This window comes from Pinus tabuliformis, chromosome 9, assembly GCF_031772625.1.
Source record: "Pinus tabuliformis cultivar Carrire ecotype Pingquan chromosome 9, CPIR1, whole genome shotgun sequence".
Classification (NCBI taxonomy): Eukaryota; Viridiplantae; Streptophyta; class Pinopsida; order Pinales; family Pinaceae; genus Pinus; species Pinus tabuliformis.
In genome coordinates, this window is record NC_142307.1 from 944566634 (window position 1) to 944584169 (window position 17536).

A 17536-nucleotide genomic window follows, 5' to 3' on the forward strand; every position below is an offset into this window, starting at 1 on the left:
CAAGATGAAAACATCTAGGTAATTGATAATGGTGCATCAAGGCACATGACTGGCCACCCCAACCGATTGAAGACCTTATCAAAAGGAGAATTTGCTTACTTTGTGAACTTGGACACAATAAAAGCTATCCTATGAAGCACATTGGATCAACTTCCATAACACTCGAAGATGGAAGTAACATCCACCTCAACAACATTCTATTTGTTCCAGGTTTGCACAAAAAATTACTTTCTATTTCAAGTTTAGAAGACAATGGAAATAGGGTAGCCTTCATTGATGGAAAAGTAGTTGTTTGGGGAAAAGATTCAAGCATAGATCAAGCTAAAGTTATTGGTATCTGAGAAGGAAGGCTTTATAGATTAATATCTCCTATAAACCAAGCCCTAGTTCACACTGAGATTAGTCCATGTGAACTTTGGCACCGAAGGTTTGGTTATCTACATTTCAAAATACTTCCAACTTTAAGTTCCATATTAGATGGAATCTCGAATCTAAAGGAAGATCATGAAGGTGTCTGCAAGGGATGTGCATTGGGAAAGAATACCAAGAGACCATTTGGAAGCAACGCTTCATGGTCGAAAGAAATCTTGGATCTCATTCACTCTAGTCTGTGTGGCCCTGTGAATCCAAAATCACTTGGAGGCCATCTATACTATGTCACATTCATAGATGATCATTCAAGAAAGACCCAAGTTTACTTAAGGAAAACCAAGGATGAAGTATTTACAAAATTTCAAGAATTCAAGGCTGAAGTGGAGAACCTTACAGAAAAAAGGATCAAGATACTAAGATCTGATAATGGAGGAGAATATACATTCAAATATATTATAGAATTCTGTAAGGAGTCTGGGATTAAGAGGGAGCTGATATTCCCATGTAATCCCGAACAAAATGGAGTCGTAGAAAGAAGTTATAATATATCTATTGAAGAAAGTGTAAAAGCAATGCTACACGATCAAGATCTACCTATGTTTCTATGGGGAGAGGAAACAAAGACATCGATCTACATTCAGAATGGATGTCCTCACAAATATCTAGATTTCAAGACTCCGGAAGAAGTGTTCAATGGAAAGACATCATTTGTAGATCATCTCTGGATCTTTGGGTGTCATGTGTACATTCATATACCAAAGGAAAAAAGAAAGAAGTTGGATCCTTCCGGTATGAAAGGTATATTTGTTGGGTATAGTAACTCATCAAAAGCTTATAGAATATATATGAAAGATGGACATCACATTGAAGTTAGTCGTGATGTCATATTTGATGAGAGTATATCATTCAAGAAATTAAAATAACTTTCTATAGATTCTAATGATGAAGAAATTCCAATATTTGAGGAGGAAGTTGACAAGGAAGGAGAAGAACCACACCATGAAGAAGAAGGGCCTGGTGAACCTATTCAACCCATGGTCATTCCAAAAATAAGGAAAATACCTAATTGGTTGAAATCCACACTACTTGATGTAGAAGGTCATGGGGCAGCGCAAGGATCATTTAGAGAAAGTAAGAGACCCAATAAATATTTTGCGTATGCTTCATACAAGACAAAATTAATAGAAGCAAAACCATCCACCTTTGAAGAGGTTGTAGAACACTAAGAATGGAAGGATGCCATGAATGAAGAGTATCAATCCATACTGAAGAATGGAGTCTCGGAAATCGTACCTAGGTCCGAAGACAAATCTATGGTTACTTCTAAGTGGATATATAAGATCAAGCATGCAGCTAATGGAAGTATAGACAACTATAAAGCAAGATTTATGGATAGAGGTTTCTATCAACTTGAAGGCATCGGCTATGAAGAGAATTTTCTCCAACAACAAGATATACAATGATTTGCTCATTAGTCTCTCTGGCAGCATCGATGGGATGGAACATCCACCAAATGGATGTCAAGACTGTGTTTCTGAATGGAACCACAGATGAAGAAGTCTATATAGAACAACCCTTGGTATTTGAAGTCAAAGATAGGAAGGCTATGTTTGCAAATTAAAGAAAGCATTATATGGCCTTAAGCAAGCACTAAGGGCATGGTATGCTAAAATGGATGCATACCTACAGAGAATATGCTTCACAAAAGGTTATGTTGACTCAAACCTTTATATTAATGTTGTAAATAATGAACTTGTAATTATTATTCTGTATGTATATGATCTTCTCTTGACAGGTATAGAAGTTCTAATTGAAGAATGTAAGAAGCAACTGGCAACATAATTTGACATGAAGGATATTGGGTTGATGCATTACTATTTGGGACGAGAAGTTTGGCAAGGACCAAATGAAATATATTGTGGTCAAGAAAAGTATATGATTGAGATTCTAAAGAAGTTCGACATGATGGACTATAAACTTGTGACCACTCCGATGATCAAAAACTTGAAGAGACTAAGGAGTTCTAAATCAAGCCATGTGGATCCTTCTAGGTATAGACAACTCGTTGGCTCATTAATGTACCTTGGTGAATACTCGAGCAGACATATGTTTTGCAATAAATGTACTCAATCAATTCCAAGTCGAGTCGAAGCATGATCATTGGATAACAAAAAAGCATATTCTGAGATATCCGTGAGGAACCATCAACTAATGTCTGAAATATGATAGAAGGAATGATGTCCAATTTATTGGATATACAAATTTCAACTAGGGAGGTAGTGAATAGGATGGAAGAAGCACTACAGGAGGATGTTTTAGTTTAAGATCCTCCATGGTATCATGGATGAGCAGAAAGCAAGACGCCATTGCTTTGAGTAGTGTTGAGTCTGAATATGTTGCAACATGTGAAGTAAGCAAAGAAGCAGTATGGTTAAGGAAGTTGTTATCCAACTTGTTTGAAGGAATGATGAACCCTTCAGTGATACTTTGATAACACCAGTTGTATTCGTTTTTCTAAGAATCTAGTGTTTTATGAAAAGACAAAGCACATCAACAACAAGTATCACCATATTCGAGAGCTAGTACAAAATGGTATGTTGTAGCTACAGTATATCTCCACTGATGAACAAGTAGCTAACATATTGATGAAATCACTTCCAAACAAGAAGCTTGTATAATTAAGGAACAAGCTTGATTTGGTTGATTTGTCCTCTCTAATTGAGAGGGAGAGATAGACACTACATTCTTGTATTCACTTGGGAAGAAAGGATGGAGGATTGGGTAACCATATGGCATTTGATACTCTTTGAGAATGTGGTAGGGCATTCAAGACAAGAGTAGTCATGGACCAATATTCTTTGAGGATTAGCTACCCAAGATAAGAATAGTCCAATGGAAGGTAATACTCTTTGAACACCCAGGTGGAGTATGTACCTTGGGAGATAATGATGATGATGTCTATACATTATTGGTCTCACTAGCATTTTGATATGATCTTGTGGAGAGATAGAGCTGTTAGTCAAGGCCTTGCTATGTGAAAATGATGTTTAATATGATACTAGACAGATGGATTACCAATCTGGCCTTTTTTACGAGATCTCTTCAGATTGAGAATGACCATGTACTTCTTATGAATACCTCCCTAGTTAAGAGGGAGTGTTGAAAAAATGTGTAACTAGGTTTGGTCTTCAGAAGTGTGAAATGTATTCTTGTAAATATAAAATGAAAAGAAGTTATTATTATTTAAGCATGGGTTTCATGCTCAAGTTCTTTTATAGGTCAAGCACCCATTTAGTGCTTCTAGGGTTTGTCCTAGGTACAAGAGTCATTGTCATATATTGAAGACCCTATGGGCACATTGTAAATTGTAAGAAAATATTATTTTGTCTTTAAAATGTCAAAATACCTCCAATATCAAGTTAGCCTAAAGAGCTGTCAAGTCGGCCTAAATGAAGAGCCACGTCCACCCTTGAAGAAGCCTATATATAGAGGAACTCGTCCTCCATTTGGATCACTCACTCACTCATCTCTTATGCAAAGAAGAAGAAGAAGTCAAAGAAGGAAGTGCGAAGAAGAGGAAGTCAAAGAAGTTGAAGTGTTTATGGGCCTTATCTATTTCTCTTGTGAAGATCGAAGTTAGGGTTTCTGCACTGGGATCTCTTGTGGTTTGATCTTGGAAGTAGAAGAGAAGGGAAGGCAAGCGAAGGTCTCTTACGGAATCTTATTATCCCTAAGACTCAAGACAAGGCAAGCGAATTCAAGAGGAAGACTATTAGAGGGAGATCAAAGTCTCCTAGAGAAGCAACAGTAGTTGCTAGGAAGCAGAATTTCAGATCTACTAGGAGGTCAAAGATATTGTAGCAAGAGGCCATGTTAGACTTGATCTTGGAGAGTATTTGTCTAAGTCTCTAGGTCATGTTATTTGTCAATTGAAATATCTAAGAAAAGAAGAGATTTATGGGTTTTCCCCTCAAGTGGAGGGGTTTTTGCCTTGGATTGCAGCCTATATATTGTGTCACTCTTCTTATTGTTTTGGTAGTTGTTTAATGTATTGCACATTGGAATAATAATGAACACGGTTAATAAGTAAAATATAATACAAACAATTATCAAGTTATAGGAATTAACATTTCATTGCCTGATCCAGGTGGATGTTGGTGGCCACCCACCTATCCCATTTGGACCCCCAAAACTGTCTCTTTCAGTTTTTCAATTTCCTTAATTATAGCACAATTTACTATTTTTAGCAGTTTTTTGGGTCCTGAACTTCTGGAGCTGTTTTGAGGCCCTAAACGATGTTTTTTGGGAAATATGGGAGCAACATGGGTCCATGGATTGATGTTTCTCTTCCCAAAGTTGTAGTTCTCGAATAGATCTTTCTAAGGAGATATTGTGCATGTCAAATGGAGATTGTATGCCAAAGTTACGACCCCGGGAAGTTGATGTACCAATTTACGCAAACAGGGCCCAAAGTTTCGCGTTTCATCTTCTAGGGTTAGGTTTTTGGATGTTTAGGGCTTTCCATTGTTTCTCAACAATAAATAGTCCTTCGAGCCTCATTGTAACACAGTTCAGAGGCATGTAGCTGCCACATCTCTTCTCAGAGATAAGCTACCATCGCCCTAGCTGGTTTATTTCCATTTCTGTTTGTAAGCATATTTCAGTATTTTACATTAATGAAATGAAGTATTATTTTCGTAGCATCTTTGTATTTATGGTTATCTCTGTAATTTGTTGCGTTACTGTTTAAATCCAGATTAGTGTTATCAGAGCGGTCTGCTTTTTCTCTGTTTTTCTTTGCATGTCCCCAACGAGGTTGGGATATAAGGAGTTAGGGCTTGAATTGGTCGAACCTTTGTAAGACCAGCCTCGCAAATCCCAATGGCCTCCCATGGCGGATGAAAAGAAAGACAAGGGGGCAGGAGATCCTATCAAAATCTTGCACGAAGAAGCCCTCGAGCGACAAAGGAACGCGATGATGGAAAACTTTGCCCAGATCCTTCAGCGGCTACCCAGAGGCGACACATCGGCTTCCAACAGCTACTCTGGAAATGCCACACCCTTTAAGGTACAAGTTAATTTTGAAATACCCATCTTCCAGGGTAAAATAGACGCAAATGCTGTAGATAAATGGTTAAATCTACTAGATGGGTACTTTTCTGTTCATGATTTTTCCAGTCGGGAAAAGATTATTTTCACTCTTCTCAAAGAAGCCCCCCATGTTAAGGACTAGTGGGAAATCTACTGCGAGCAGAAGGATGAAAGTATGGGCTCACTATTTTCAGCCGCAACCACTTGGAATTCATTCCAAGATGCCATTAAGGAGTAGTATTACCCTGTCAAAAGCTATGAGGATAAATACATATAGTGGACCATGCTACGACAGGGAAGGAACCAAGATGTGCCAAAGTTCACAAACATTTTTCATACCCTTCACACATAGTTGGGTATCAAGGATTCTGAGCTGCATTTGGTACTCAAATACTACGGCTACCTACACATGTACATCCAAGAAGAAATGGAGTTCCTAAACATCTCCTCGCTTGGCAACGCGTACTGATACGCTGTCAAGATCGAGCAAAAGTTAAAACAGAAGAAGTGAGACTTTGGATCTGCAAATCCGAAGCAAGGGAAAGGCTTCCCTAAATCCCAGAACCAAGGACAAAGCCAAGATGGGGCAACCCAAGACAACCCATCAAAGCCACAAGAAAAGAACAACATGACGAAGTCGAAGAAGGGCACAGGAAAGTGGTGTGAGTTCCATAAGAGCCCCACTCACAACACAAGTGAGTGTCGAACCAAGCAGTCGCTGGTGGTTGAGTTGAAGGATTCCGAATCAGATGCATGTTCCGACCCTGAGTCAGAACTCGACAAGGGGAATGGAAAAGGGAAATAGATCATTGATGTAGAGCCCAGCGCCACTGTTGCCACCACCAAGATCCAAAAGAATGAGCCTGAAGATACAGAGGAGGGGGAGCGTCTTTTCCACTCACAAATGTAGGTGAAGGGTTCACCGCTGCAATTCATTGTTGACAATGGGAGCCAAAAGAACCTCATTTCAGTAGAGGTTGTGAAGCAGTTGGGCCTACCGACTACACCACACCCATAGTCGTACAGTATCGGGTGGCTTCACCAAGGACGAGATCCCCAAGTTCGCCAACAGTGTTGCCTGCCCTACAACATCAAACCCTTCATAGATGAGGTATTGTGTGATGTATTATTATGCCAACCATACTTGTGGAGGCAACATGCTGTGTATGAGTCAAGGCCTCATGTTGTTATTATCACTTTGGGTAATTCATTATATAGGATACCAGAGGTAGCCCCACCTACTGCCACCTCTTTGATCACTGCTAAGAAATGTAGCAAGCTCATCTCCCAGACTAGGAAATTCATTTTCTGTCTGGTTCGCTCCCAAAGTAAGGGGAAGATCATCACCACATCCATGACCCCCGCAAAGGGTTCCTCCATGCAGCAGCAACAATAGAGGGATACGGTCATGAAAGAACACAGGAACAACTTCTCCTCACCCACAGGGGCACCACACAAGTTTCGGGTGGGCGACAAAGTTTGGGTTTCATATGCAGAAAGAACGCCTTACAAGAGCCCATTAGAAGCTCAGACCACTTCAACATGGTCCTTACAACATTACCAAGGTTGTGGGAAACAATGCTTTGGAGCATAGCATTCCTCCATTCCTTCGCTTGCACTGAGTGTTCAATGTGGAATGACCTCAACCATGCTTCCCACCATTACTGGACACATCAGAGATTGCAAAATAGCTCACCAGGGACCAAGTTCAGCAGATGGAGGAACTCAACACAATGGGGACCATTGCTTCCTAAGGGGGGAGGAATGATCCAAGTGGATGTTGGTGGCCACCCACCTATCCCATTTGGACCCCCACAACTGTTTCTTTCAGTTTTTCAATTTCCTTAATTATAACACAATTTACTATTTTTAGCAGTTTTTCGGGTCCTGAACTTCTGGAGCCATTTTGAAGCCCTAAACAACTTTTTTTGGGAAATCTGGGAGAAAAATGGGTCCATAAACTAATGTTGCTCTTCCCAAAGTTGTAGTTCTCGGATAGATCTTTCTAACGAGATATTGTCTGCATCAAACGAAGATCATATGCCAAAGTTACGACCCCGGGAAGTTGATGTACCAATTTAACCAAATGGGGCCCACAGTTTGGTGTTTCATCTTCTAGGGTTAGGTTTTTGGATGTTTATGGCTTTCCATTGTTTCTCAACAATAAATAGGCATTCGAGCCTCATTATAACACAATTCAGAGGCATGTAGCTGCCACATTTCTTCTCAAAGATAAGCTACCATCACCCTAGCTGGTTTATTTCCATTTCTGTTTGTAAGCATATTTCAGTATTTTACATTAATGAAATGAAGTATTATTTCCGCTGCATCCTATATTTATGGTTATCTCTGTAATTTGTTGCATTCATGTTTAAATCCAGACCAGTGGTATTAGAGTGGTGTGCGTTTTCTCTTTTTTTCTTTGCATGTCCCCAACGAGGTTGGGATATAAGGAGTTAGGGCTTGAAGTGGTCGAACCTTTGCAAGACCAGCCTCGCAAATCCCGACGGCTCCCATGGTAGATGAAAAGAAAGACGAAGGGGCAAGAAATCCTATCAAAATCTTGCTCGAAGAAGCCCTCGAGCGACAAAGGAACGCGATGATGGAAAATTTCGCCCAGATCCTTCAGTGGCTACCCAGAGGCAATGCATCAGCTTCCAACAGCTACTCTGGAAACACCACACCCTTTAAGGTACACGTTAATTTTGAAATCCCCATCTTCGAGGGTAAAATAGATGCAGAGGTCATAGATAAATGGTTAAATATGCTAGATGGGTATTTTTCTGTCCATGATTTTTCCAGTCATGAAACGATTATTTTTGCTCTTCTCAAAGCAGCCCCCCACATCAAGGACTAATGGGAAACCTACTACGAGCAGAGGAATGAAAGTACGAGCTCACTATTTTTAGCTGCACCCACTTGGAATTCATTCCAAGATACCATTAAGGAGTAGTATTACCCTGTCAAAAGCTATGAGGACAAATACATAAAGTGGACCACGCTGCGACAGGGAAGGGACCAAGATGTGCTGAAGTTCACAAGAATTTTTCATACCCTTCACACACAATTGGGTATTAAGGATTCTGAGCTGCATTTGGTACTCAAATACTGTGACTGCCTACACAGGTACATCCAGGAAGAGATGGAGTTCCTGAACATCTCCTCGCTCGGCACGACGTAACGATACGCTGGCAAGATCGAGAAAAATTTTAAACAGAAGAAGTGAGACTTTGGATCTGCAAATCTGAAGCAAGGGAAAGGCTTCCCGAAATCGTAGAACCAAGGACAAAGCCAATACGGGGCAACCCAAGACAACCCATCGAGGTCACAAGAAAAGAACAACACCACGAAGTTGAAGAAGGATAGAGGAAAGTGGTGTGAGTTCCATAAGAGCCCCACTCACAACACAAGTGAGTGTCGGACCAAGTAGTCACTAGTGGCTGAGTTGAAGGCTTCCGAATTAGATGCATGTTTCGACCCTGAGTCAGAACCCGATAAGGGGAATGGCAAAGGGAAACAGATCATTGATGTGGAGTCTAGCGCCACTGTTGCCACCACCAAAATCCAGAAGAATGAGCCAAAATATCCAAAGGAGGGGGGTGTCTTTTCCACTCACAGATGTGGGTGAAGGGTTCACCACTACAATTCATTGTTGACAATGGGAGCCAAAAGAACCTCATTTCAGCAGAGGTTGTGAAGCGGTTGGGCCTACAGACTACACCACACCCATAGCCATACAGTATCGGGTGGCCTCACTAAGGACAAGATCTCCGAGTTCGCCAGTAGTGCCACTTGCCCTACATCATCAAACCCTTCACAAATGAGGTATTGTGTGATGTTGCACCTCTGGATGTTTGTGATGTATTATTAGGCTAGCCATACTTGTGGAGGTGACATGCTGTGTATGAGTCAAGGCCTCGTGTTGTTATTATCACTTTGGGTAATTCATTATACAGGATACCGAAGGTAGCCCCACCTATTGCCACCTCTTTTATCACTGCTAAGAAATGCAGCAAGCTCATCTCCCAGATGAGGAAATTCATTTTCTGTCTGGTTCGCTCCCAAAGTAAGGGGAAGATCATCGCCACATCCATGACCCCCCGCGAAGGGTTCCTCCACACAGCAGCAACAACAGAGGGATATGGTCATGAAAGAACATAGGAACAACTTCTCCTCACCCACAGGGGCACCACACAAGTTTCAGGTGGGCGACAAAGTTTGGTTACATATGCAGAAAGAATGCCTTACAAGAGCCCATCAGAAGCTCAAACCACTCTGACATGGTCCTTACAGCATTACCAAGGTTGTGGGAAACAATGCTTTGGAGCACAACATTCCTCCATTCCTTTGCTTGCACCGAGTGTTCAATGTGGAACACCCTCGACCATGCTTCCCACCATTACTGGACACATTAGAGATTGCAAAACAGCTCACCAGGGACCAAGTTCAACAGATGGAGGAACTCAACGCAATGGGGACCATTGCTTCCTAAGGGGGGAGGAATGATCCAAGTGGATGTTGGTGGCCACCCACCTATCCCATTTGGACTCCCACAACTGTCTCTTTCAGTTTTTCAGTTTCCTTAATTATAGCACAATTTACTATTTTTAGCAGTTTTTCAGGTCCTGAACTTCCAAAGCCATTTTGAGGCCCTAAACTACGTTTTTTGGGAAATCTGGGAGCAACATGGGTCCATGGCCCTATGATTTTCTACTCATAGTTGTAGTTCTCAGATAGATATTTCTAACGAGATACTGTGCGTGTCAAATAGAGATCGTATGCCAAAGTTACGACCCTAGGAAGTTGATGTACCAATTTACCCAAACGAGGCCCATAGTTTGGTGTTTCATCTTCTAGGGTTAGGTTTTTGGATGTTTAGGGCTTTCCATTGTTTCTAAACAATAAATAGGCCTTCGAGCCTCATTGTAACAGAGTTCAGAGGCATGTAGCACCACATCTCTTCTCAGAGATAAGCTACCATCGCCCTAGCTGGTTTATTTCCATTTTTGTTTGTAAGCATATTTCAATATTTTACATTAATGAAATGAAGTATTATTTCCGCTGCATTTCTGTATTTATGGTTATCTCTGTAATTTGTTGTGTTCCTGTTTAAATCCGGATCATTGCCCTATTGAATTCTCAACATTTTCCTTGTAAAATATTTGAAGGTAATTTTCAAGCTTTGCAATCTTAGTCTTGACTTGGAGATTCCCTGGAAAAACTGAGCACGTTGGAAGGATTGTTTTTATGCAAAGAATAATCATGATACTAATTATTCTGGATTAACCTTCTTTATATAAACAAAAAATAAGTTCTAAAAATAAGACAACATAGAAGCAAATTAAACACTGAGAAGGATAAAGAATTACGAGTATAACCTAAATATTTATGCTCCATGTAATGTAAACAATAGAAAATGTCTACCCAAATTCTAAAATATGTAAGATGTACTAGCTAGGCAAAGATCAAGACCTCCTTCTGGATGAGATTTTGTCTCTTTCTCGATCAATATTCATCAAGCTCTGATATAATACAAATTATAATTTTAAAGAAAAAGACAAAAAAGTAAATTTAATATAAAATTTTATAAATCAATTATTATTTGCTTGGTTATGGAAACTAAAGTATAATTTTTTAAATTTAACAATTCTATCGACATCTGTTTGCACCTTTGGGGAAATTGTTAATTTTAAACATTTTAAATAATTATAGAAATATTGAATGTCTTTTTTTCTCCTTACTGGTTCACGGATACCCGGGTCAGTGGTAGCCGCTACGTCCAGGGTTTTAAACACTGAGTGGATGCCACCCGAAGGGCATCAATCGGCCTATTTACTGACCTAACCCAAGAGCTTTCGGGATTCGACCCTATGACCTCCCATTGAGGCACTTGATTTGACCGATTGAGCTAACTCTTGGGGTGAAATATTGAATGTCTTATTAATATGTATTTTCGAAATCTAAATGTTGTAGGTTATTAATAGATATTAAATAATATAAATATAAAACTTTACAAGCATATAAATTGGTTGTGTAATGTTGAGTAATTAAAGGAAACTATCATTCCCCCTAACATGTAGCTACTAGTAAACCTCTGAGGGTTTACGACTTGTCCTCTCCGTTAACTAGGTCACAATCGAGGGATTTGAACCTTGGATCTCATAGTTTTCTCAGGACTCATATTACTTCATTCACTAATTGAGTTGCGACACACACACACACACACACACACACACACACACACACACACACACACATATATATATCAAAGATAACTTTTATTGGGATTTTATTTATTAATTAAAATTAGATTTTGTGTTTTTAATATAAAAGTTTTCAATAAATGATATTTATGGTAATAAGATAATTAAATAAGTTTGTTTCTTTTATTATTTTGATTAACAATCATAGTGCTATAATTAATAAATAAAATAGAGGTTTTAGTGGTAAAGGTTGTTGTTATTAATGTTTTGAAGTATTATGGCTATTAAATATGATAGATGTTTTAATTGTAAATGTTGTTTTTTAATGTAGGAGTATTTTTTTCCACAAGTAATTTGGATTTAATGATTTTAATTGGTAGTTTAGGAGATGAAATAAGCATCTTGTAACACCATTTTTTTGTTGTGTTGTTGCAACACCTTCATTGCAACATTGTCTTGTTGTTATGTTTCTACAACATCATTACTATGACATTGTTTTTGTAACACCACCTTGTTGTTATGTTTTTATGACACCATTTCTGCAACATCACCTTGTTGCGACACCATTTCTATGACATCATTTCTGCAACACCACCCTACGGTTATGTTGATGCAAACTGATGATTTTTTTATGCTATAACTCCACTAGATATTGTGGATCATGACTTGCAACAATTCCACATGTCTCAAAGGGTTCGTGGCAGATAAGTGGATTACTTGTGCAAATAGGTAATGATTTGTTAAGGATTTGGAAAAACTAACAATGATTAGTTGGGGAATCAAATGACAAAATGATGATTGGTTGGGGAGTTGACCCACCATGATTGTTCAACATCCAAAGAAATGATAGCTGGACTAGGAAACAATTAAGAATACTGAACCACTATGAGGGTTCAACGTTCCAACTGTTTTTTAGAGGCATGGAGCAAATAGCAGAAAAGGAGAGTTGGGGCAACTGAAAAAAATAGAAAAAGGAAGAATAGTCCGAGAGACTAAAATAGGAAGGACATCATGAAGTCAGGAAATGAAACTAAAATAGAGGAGAAGAGAACAATTGTTATGTCTGGGGTGAAACAAATAATGTGTATGTTGAGGGAAAGCATATAATAGAATTGTTCATTGATTGTAAGAATAAATTGTTGTGTATCTGAATAAGAGATGAAATATTTTTGGTTTTTGTTATCTTGTCTCATGTACAATTTTCTCAATTTCTTCATTGTGTTGTGTTAGTTTTTCATTTATGTTGCGCTAGCATACTAGTGGATGTGAGCTCTATAGGCAAATACTGGATTCTTGTAGTGGTTGTGTATAGCCTATAAGGCCATCCTACATTAGGTGGAACCAAAGTTTATTTAAGATCATGAGTTTAGTTCCTTGTTATTTCTTATATAAGGGGTTGTTTAGTGCAATTGGTGTAGGGAAACATGTGAGAATCCAAGCCCAAGTAAGGCTTGCAAATGTTAGTTAGGTTGAGGGATACTAGACAACTTGTAGGAAGGCCACCATGTTGAGAAGTAGCAACATGAGAAGGTGTCAAAAATCGAGAATTTAAGGAATTGTGAAGAATATATGATTTGAAAAATAGAAGAATTGTGGATGTTGAAGTAAACTTAGAGTCTGAAGATGAAATTGAAGAAGAAAAAAATGTTGATGAAGTGGACAAAACTATAATTTAATATCCTTTCTAAAAGATAGAGGTAGCACAAAAGTGGAATTTTAATTTTATGATATCAGTTTGAAGGATGAGACTCATTGATTGGACAGGAGAGATCGAGAGGTACTTTGAGTATGAGAATTCTTAGGTTCCAAATCGACTTTGATTTTCCATGACCAAGTTAAAGGGACATGTTATACTTTGGTGGGATATGTTACAGAAAGATAGGGTAGACAATTGACAGGAGAAGATTAGAACTTGGAGGAAGACACAAGGAAGATGGTGAGTAAAATCAAGGAGAAATTACTACTTTTTTATTACCAATAGAATTTTTGTAAGAAAGTAAAAAACCATAGGCGGAAAGCGTTGATTGTTTGGGAGTGTACATGAAAATATTTGAAGCTTCCACTCAAGTTAGGAATTAAATAAATAGAGTATAAAATAATGGCAAGATACATGACTGGATTAAAGTATCAGATTCGAGATGAGATGAACATACATTTCTTTGGGAATTAGATGAATAACATCAAGTTTCCTTGAATGTGAAAGAGGAAATTGGTAGAAAAGCACAACAGAAATTTTGAGGAAAAGTAACAAAACGTAGTGGTTGAGAAAGTGTTTCTAGAGGAAATGAAATGGAAAGTGAATCCACTAGTGCTTAAGGAAATAAAGGATAAAATGGGACTAGAAGAGGTAGAGGATTTAGAAGAGGAAAATGTAAGTAAATTATTACGTGTTGCAAATGTGGAGTAGAGGGGCATAGGGCATATGAATGTACAGAAAAGAATAATGCAGAAAGAAGAGGTGAAGATTGAACATAGGTCACATAGGTAGGTGAAGAAACAACTATTGGTGAAAATGTAATAGACCTCCAATAGGAACAAGGTGAGAATTTAAAGTTTCAAAGATGGTAGAAGAACCTGAACAAAGAAGGAAGGTTTTCAAGACTACATGTAAGGTTTAGGGAAAATGTTGTAATATGGTCATAGATGGTGGAAGGATAGAAAATTTGGTATCCACGAAAGTCATAAAGAAGCTGAATTTAAAATGTATTCCCCATTTGAATATATACAATTTTTCATGGTTATGGTTGGTACAAGTAACTATGACATATCAATGCTTATTAATTTTTATTTCCAAAGCTTCAATGAATAAGTCTTATCTGAAGTAGTAGAGTTGGATGCATGCAAGGTATTGCTTGGAGGACCATAGTTATTTGATATGAATGTTTTTTGTTATGGAAAATATAATACTTATGAATTCATAGATGTTGGAAAGAGATACAAGTTAGAACCAATGTTGGAAGGTCTAATGTTAGCAGTAGGTTGTGTTCTGTTAGGGTCCCATAATAGGGATCAATGGTGTTGGCCTCTTACTATTCATTTTGGTCAGTTTAGCCCATGAATCACTATTGTCATAGCCTAAAAGTTTCCCATGTTAAAAGGGTCATTTGTCAAACCAGCCAAAGGTTGGGAAGACTTTTTGCTTATCAAGTGTTTGTAAAATGACTTTGCAGCTGAAATCAACATGAAGAACTCTAAATTAAATTTCTAGTGAGCTATATATCTCTCCAAATGGGTTCAAACATCAAAAGCTATGGAAAAAAGAAAGTACTTCAAAATCTAAGAAACAAAGGAAAATGCTAAGTGTCCAGCATATTAGAAGTTTTTAAAAGAGGAGTAGTGGAGGTTGGAGCAAATCTGCGATCAACGATCCCCGATTTCGCATATCGATGATCAGAAGGTTCAAGAATAGTGCCACAATAGAGCGATATCAGTGATTTGCGATCGCTGATCAAATATATTGGTGCATCGATAATCAGTGGGGTCCTGTGCACAGTGAAATTAGAGAATCGGCACATCAGAGGGTCCGGGACATATTACACATTGTAACAATGAAGGCACATCGACGAATAGCCATCTTAGTGATCGTCAATTGGCGTTTGCATGTCGTAGGGGTGACATCTTTTGAAAAAATGCGATATGTGATATTGTTAAGGCTATTAGAGTTAAACAGTTGGGAGGGCCGAATATAATTTAACAAAGGATTTTATTGAAAAAACAAAGCAATTATGAGCCTTTACTCTCTCCTAAAAAGAGACACGTGGTAGACAATGATTGGTTCTGATATGCTACATGGCAGCTGACATCATCATGACGTGGATGTATGGTGGACACATGGCATGTAGATATGGCACTTTCAGGGGTCATATGAGGCCAAAAAAGGATGACACATCTCACCACTACCCATGTGACACATGGAAAATGATGATGTCAGTTCACAGATCAACGATCACAAGTTGAGGCACATCGATGCATGAAAGTTAAATCTTTTGATTGAGAATGTGCAATTAAGGGGCTATGATGTGGGGGCTGGCCCACGGTCACAAGTAATTTAAAGAAGCAAAGGCCAAGGCTGATAACAAATAGGTTAACTAAAGTTTTATAAAGATGAGAAGTTTAATAAAGGAGTATATGTGTTAAAATCTTACACGGGCCCTTCCTCATCCCCTCTCCATGTGGATTAGGCCACATCACTCATCGGGGACCGCAAGTTTTAGGACTGCAACCAAATGCTACATTGTGAAATCGCTGATTGTAAAGTCTTGATATCTCAAAGGCCCGGGTGCATATATGTTGTGGTCCCATGTATCACACATAGGGACTGGTCATAAAGATTCTGCCTAGCCCCCAAGGCTAAGCATATCACAAAGTTTCATCCCTGCACAGTTCAAAGTGGCACTTAACAAAAAACACCAATTTTGTTAAAGTTCCAATGTATTGGCCCCCAGTTGTACCCTTGGTCGCAGAACAAAGAAGTGTATTAAGGCACACAAACAGGGAATATTACACAGTTGCAACACATAACATAGGGGCCATTGTTTCTTATTTTTTCATCCCAAAGGACGAGGAACCTGATAAGCTTGAAGGAGGTCGATAAAGTAAAAGATGAATGAACCAAGGCGTCCAGAGGATTTTAGTTGTCTTTAGCAGGACTTTTAGCATTATGGATGACAGTTTCAGTTTTTTCCAAAGGCACTATTTTGAATTGCTGTGTCTATTTTTTATGAGAAAAATTAAGTTTCTATTTTTGTGGAATGGATAACTCATACATTGAATCTGGTCATGAGATTTTTTTATGATGTAATTCTATTTAAAACCTTGAAAGGTGATGTAGAAAGGGTTGGTTGTTTCGTGTGTGAAGAAAAAAGACTTGTATTATGTTTTTTTAAATTATTTTATGTGAATAGAAGAAGGCCAAGGGTGTTTTGTTAGGAATTCTCAGGTCAGGTGTCTGTTGGTACGTGTATTCTCTTTTTTATTGGTGTTTCTTATGTTTCCATGGTGTGAAAACAATTCTTCATGCTCACATTAAGGAAATTTACAGAATTCGCTTTGAGATTTGCTTTGTATCAGCTGAACATTTATGTGTTTCCTTTTCTTATAATGGAAATTTGAATTCATCTGTAGTTTGATTCTCTTATTGTCACCTTTTGGTGTTTCACTCATCCACTCACTACAATGAAAATTGTTAATTATCAATAGAGTTGTCTATCTTGCCCCTGCCCAAAATATCATCATCATCCCTTATTCACTTAAATCATTAAATATAATGAGCCTTTTCAAAGTGGATCTCCCTTATATCACCTACCTTCAAGCAACAACTTAAACCTACCTTTTTTTATCGTCATAAATAGTCTAAAATCCACATCCTATTAATATTTTTTATTCATAGTTGATACAACGAGAGATCCCTCTCCAAGGTTAAGGGGAATGGAGCTTAACCTACAAGTGGTTTGTTGTTACCTCTAGAATCCATTTCCTCATCCTTAAGGGATTTACAAAGTGCTAACATAGTGGTGCCGTTTTCAGGGATCGAAAGCCAAATTTTCCCTGGGAAGATATCTTGTTTTGAGAGTTTCATCCTAGTCCTGTAGGTGACAGGTTGCTCAATATTCATAGGCTAAAACCTTGAAGATCACCCAAATTTGTGTTGAAATTGGTTGCGTGCAAACCTATGCAAGAAAATATGGCTTCTAAGAGGCATACTAGACAAAATCCTAATCCAAATTCTCTTGTAATTGTGAATGATCCTGAAATACTATTGAGGAAGAAACGAACATTTATGGAGAGTCAAGGAAGTAATATCCATTTTGAGAGATCTATTTCTTTGCCATAAATTTTGACCATACATCTTTATTTTGAACCTCCTCTGT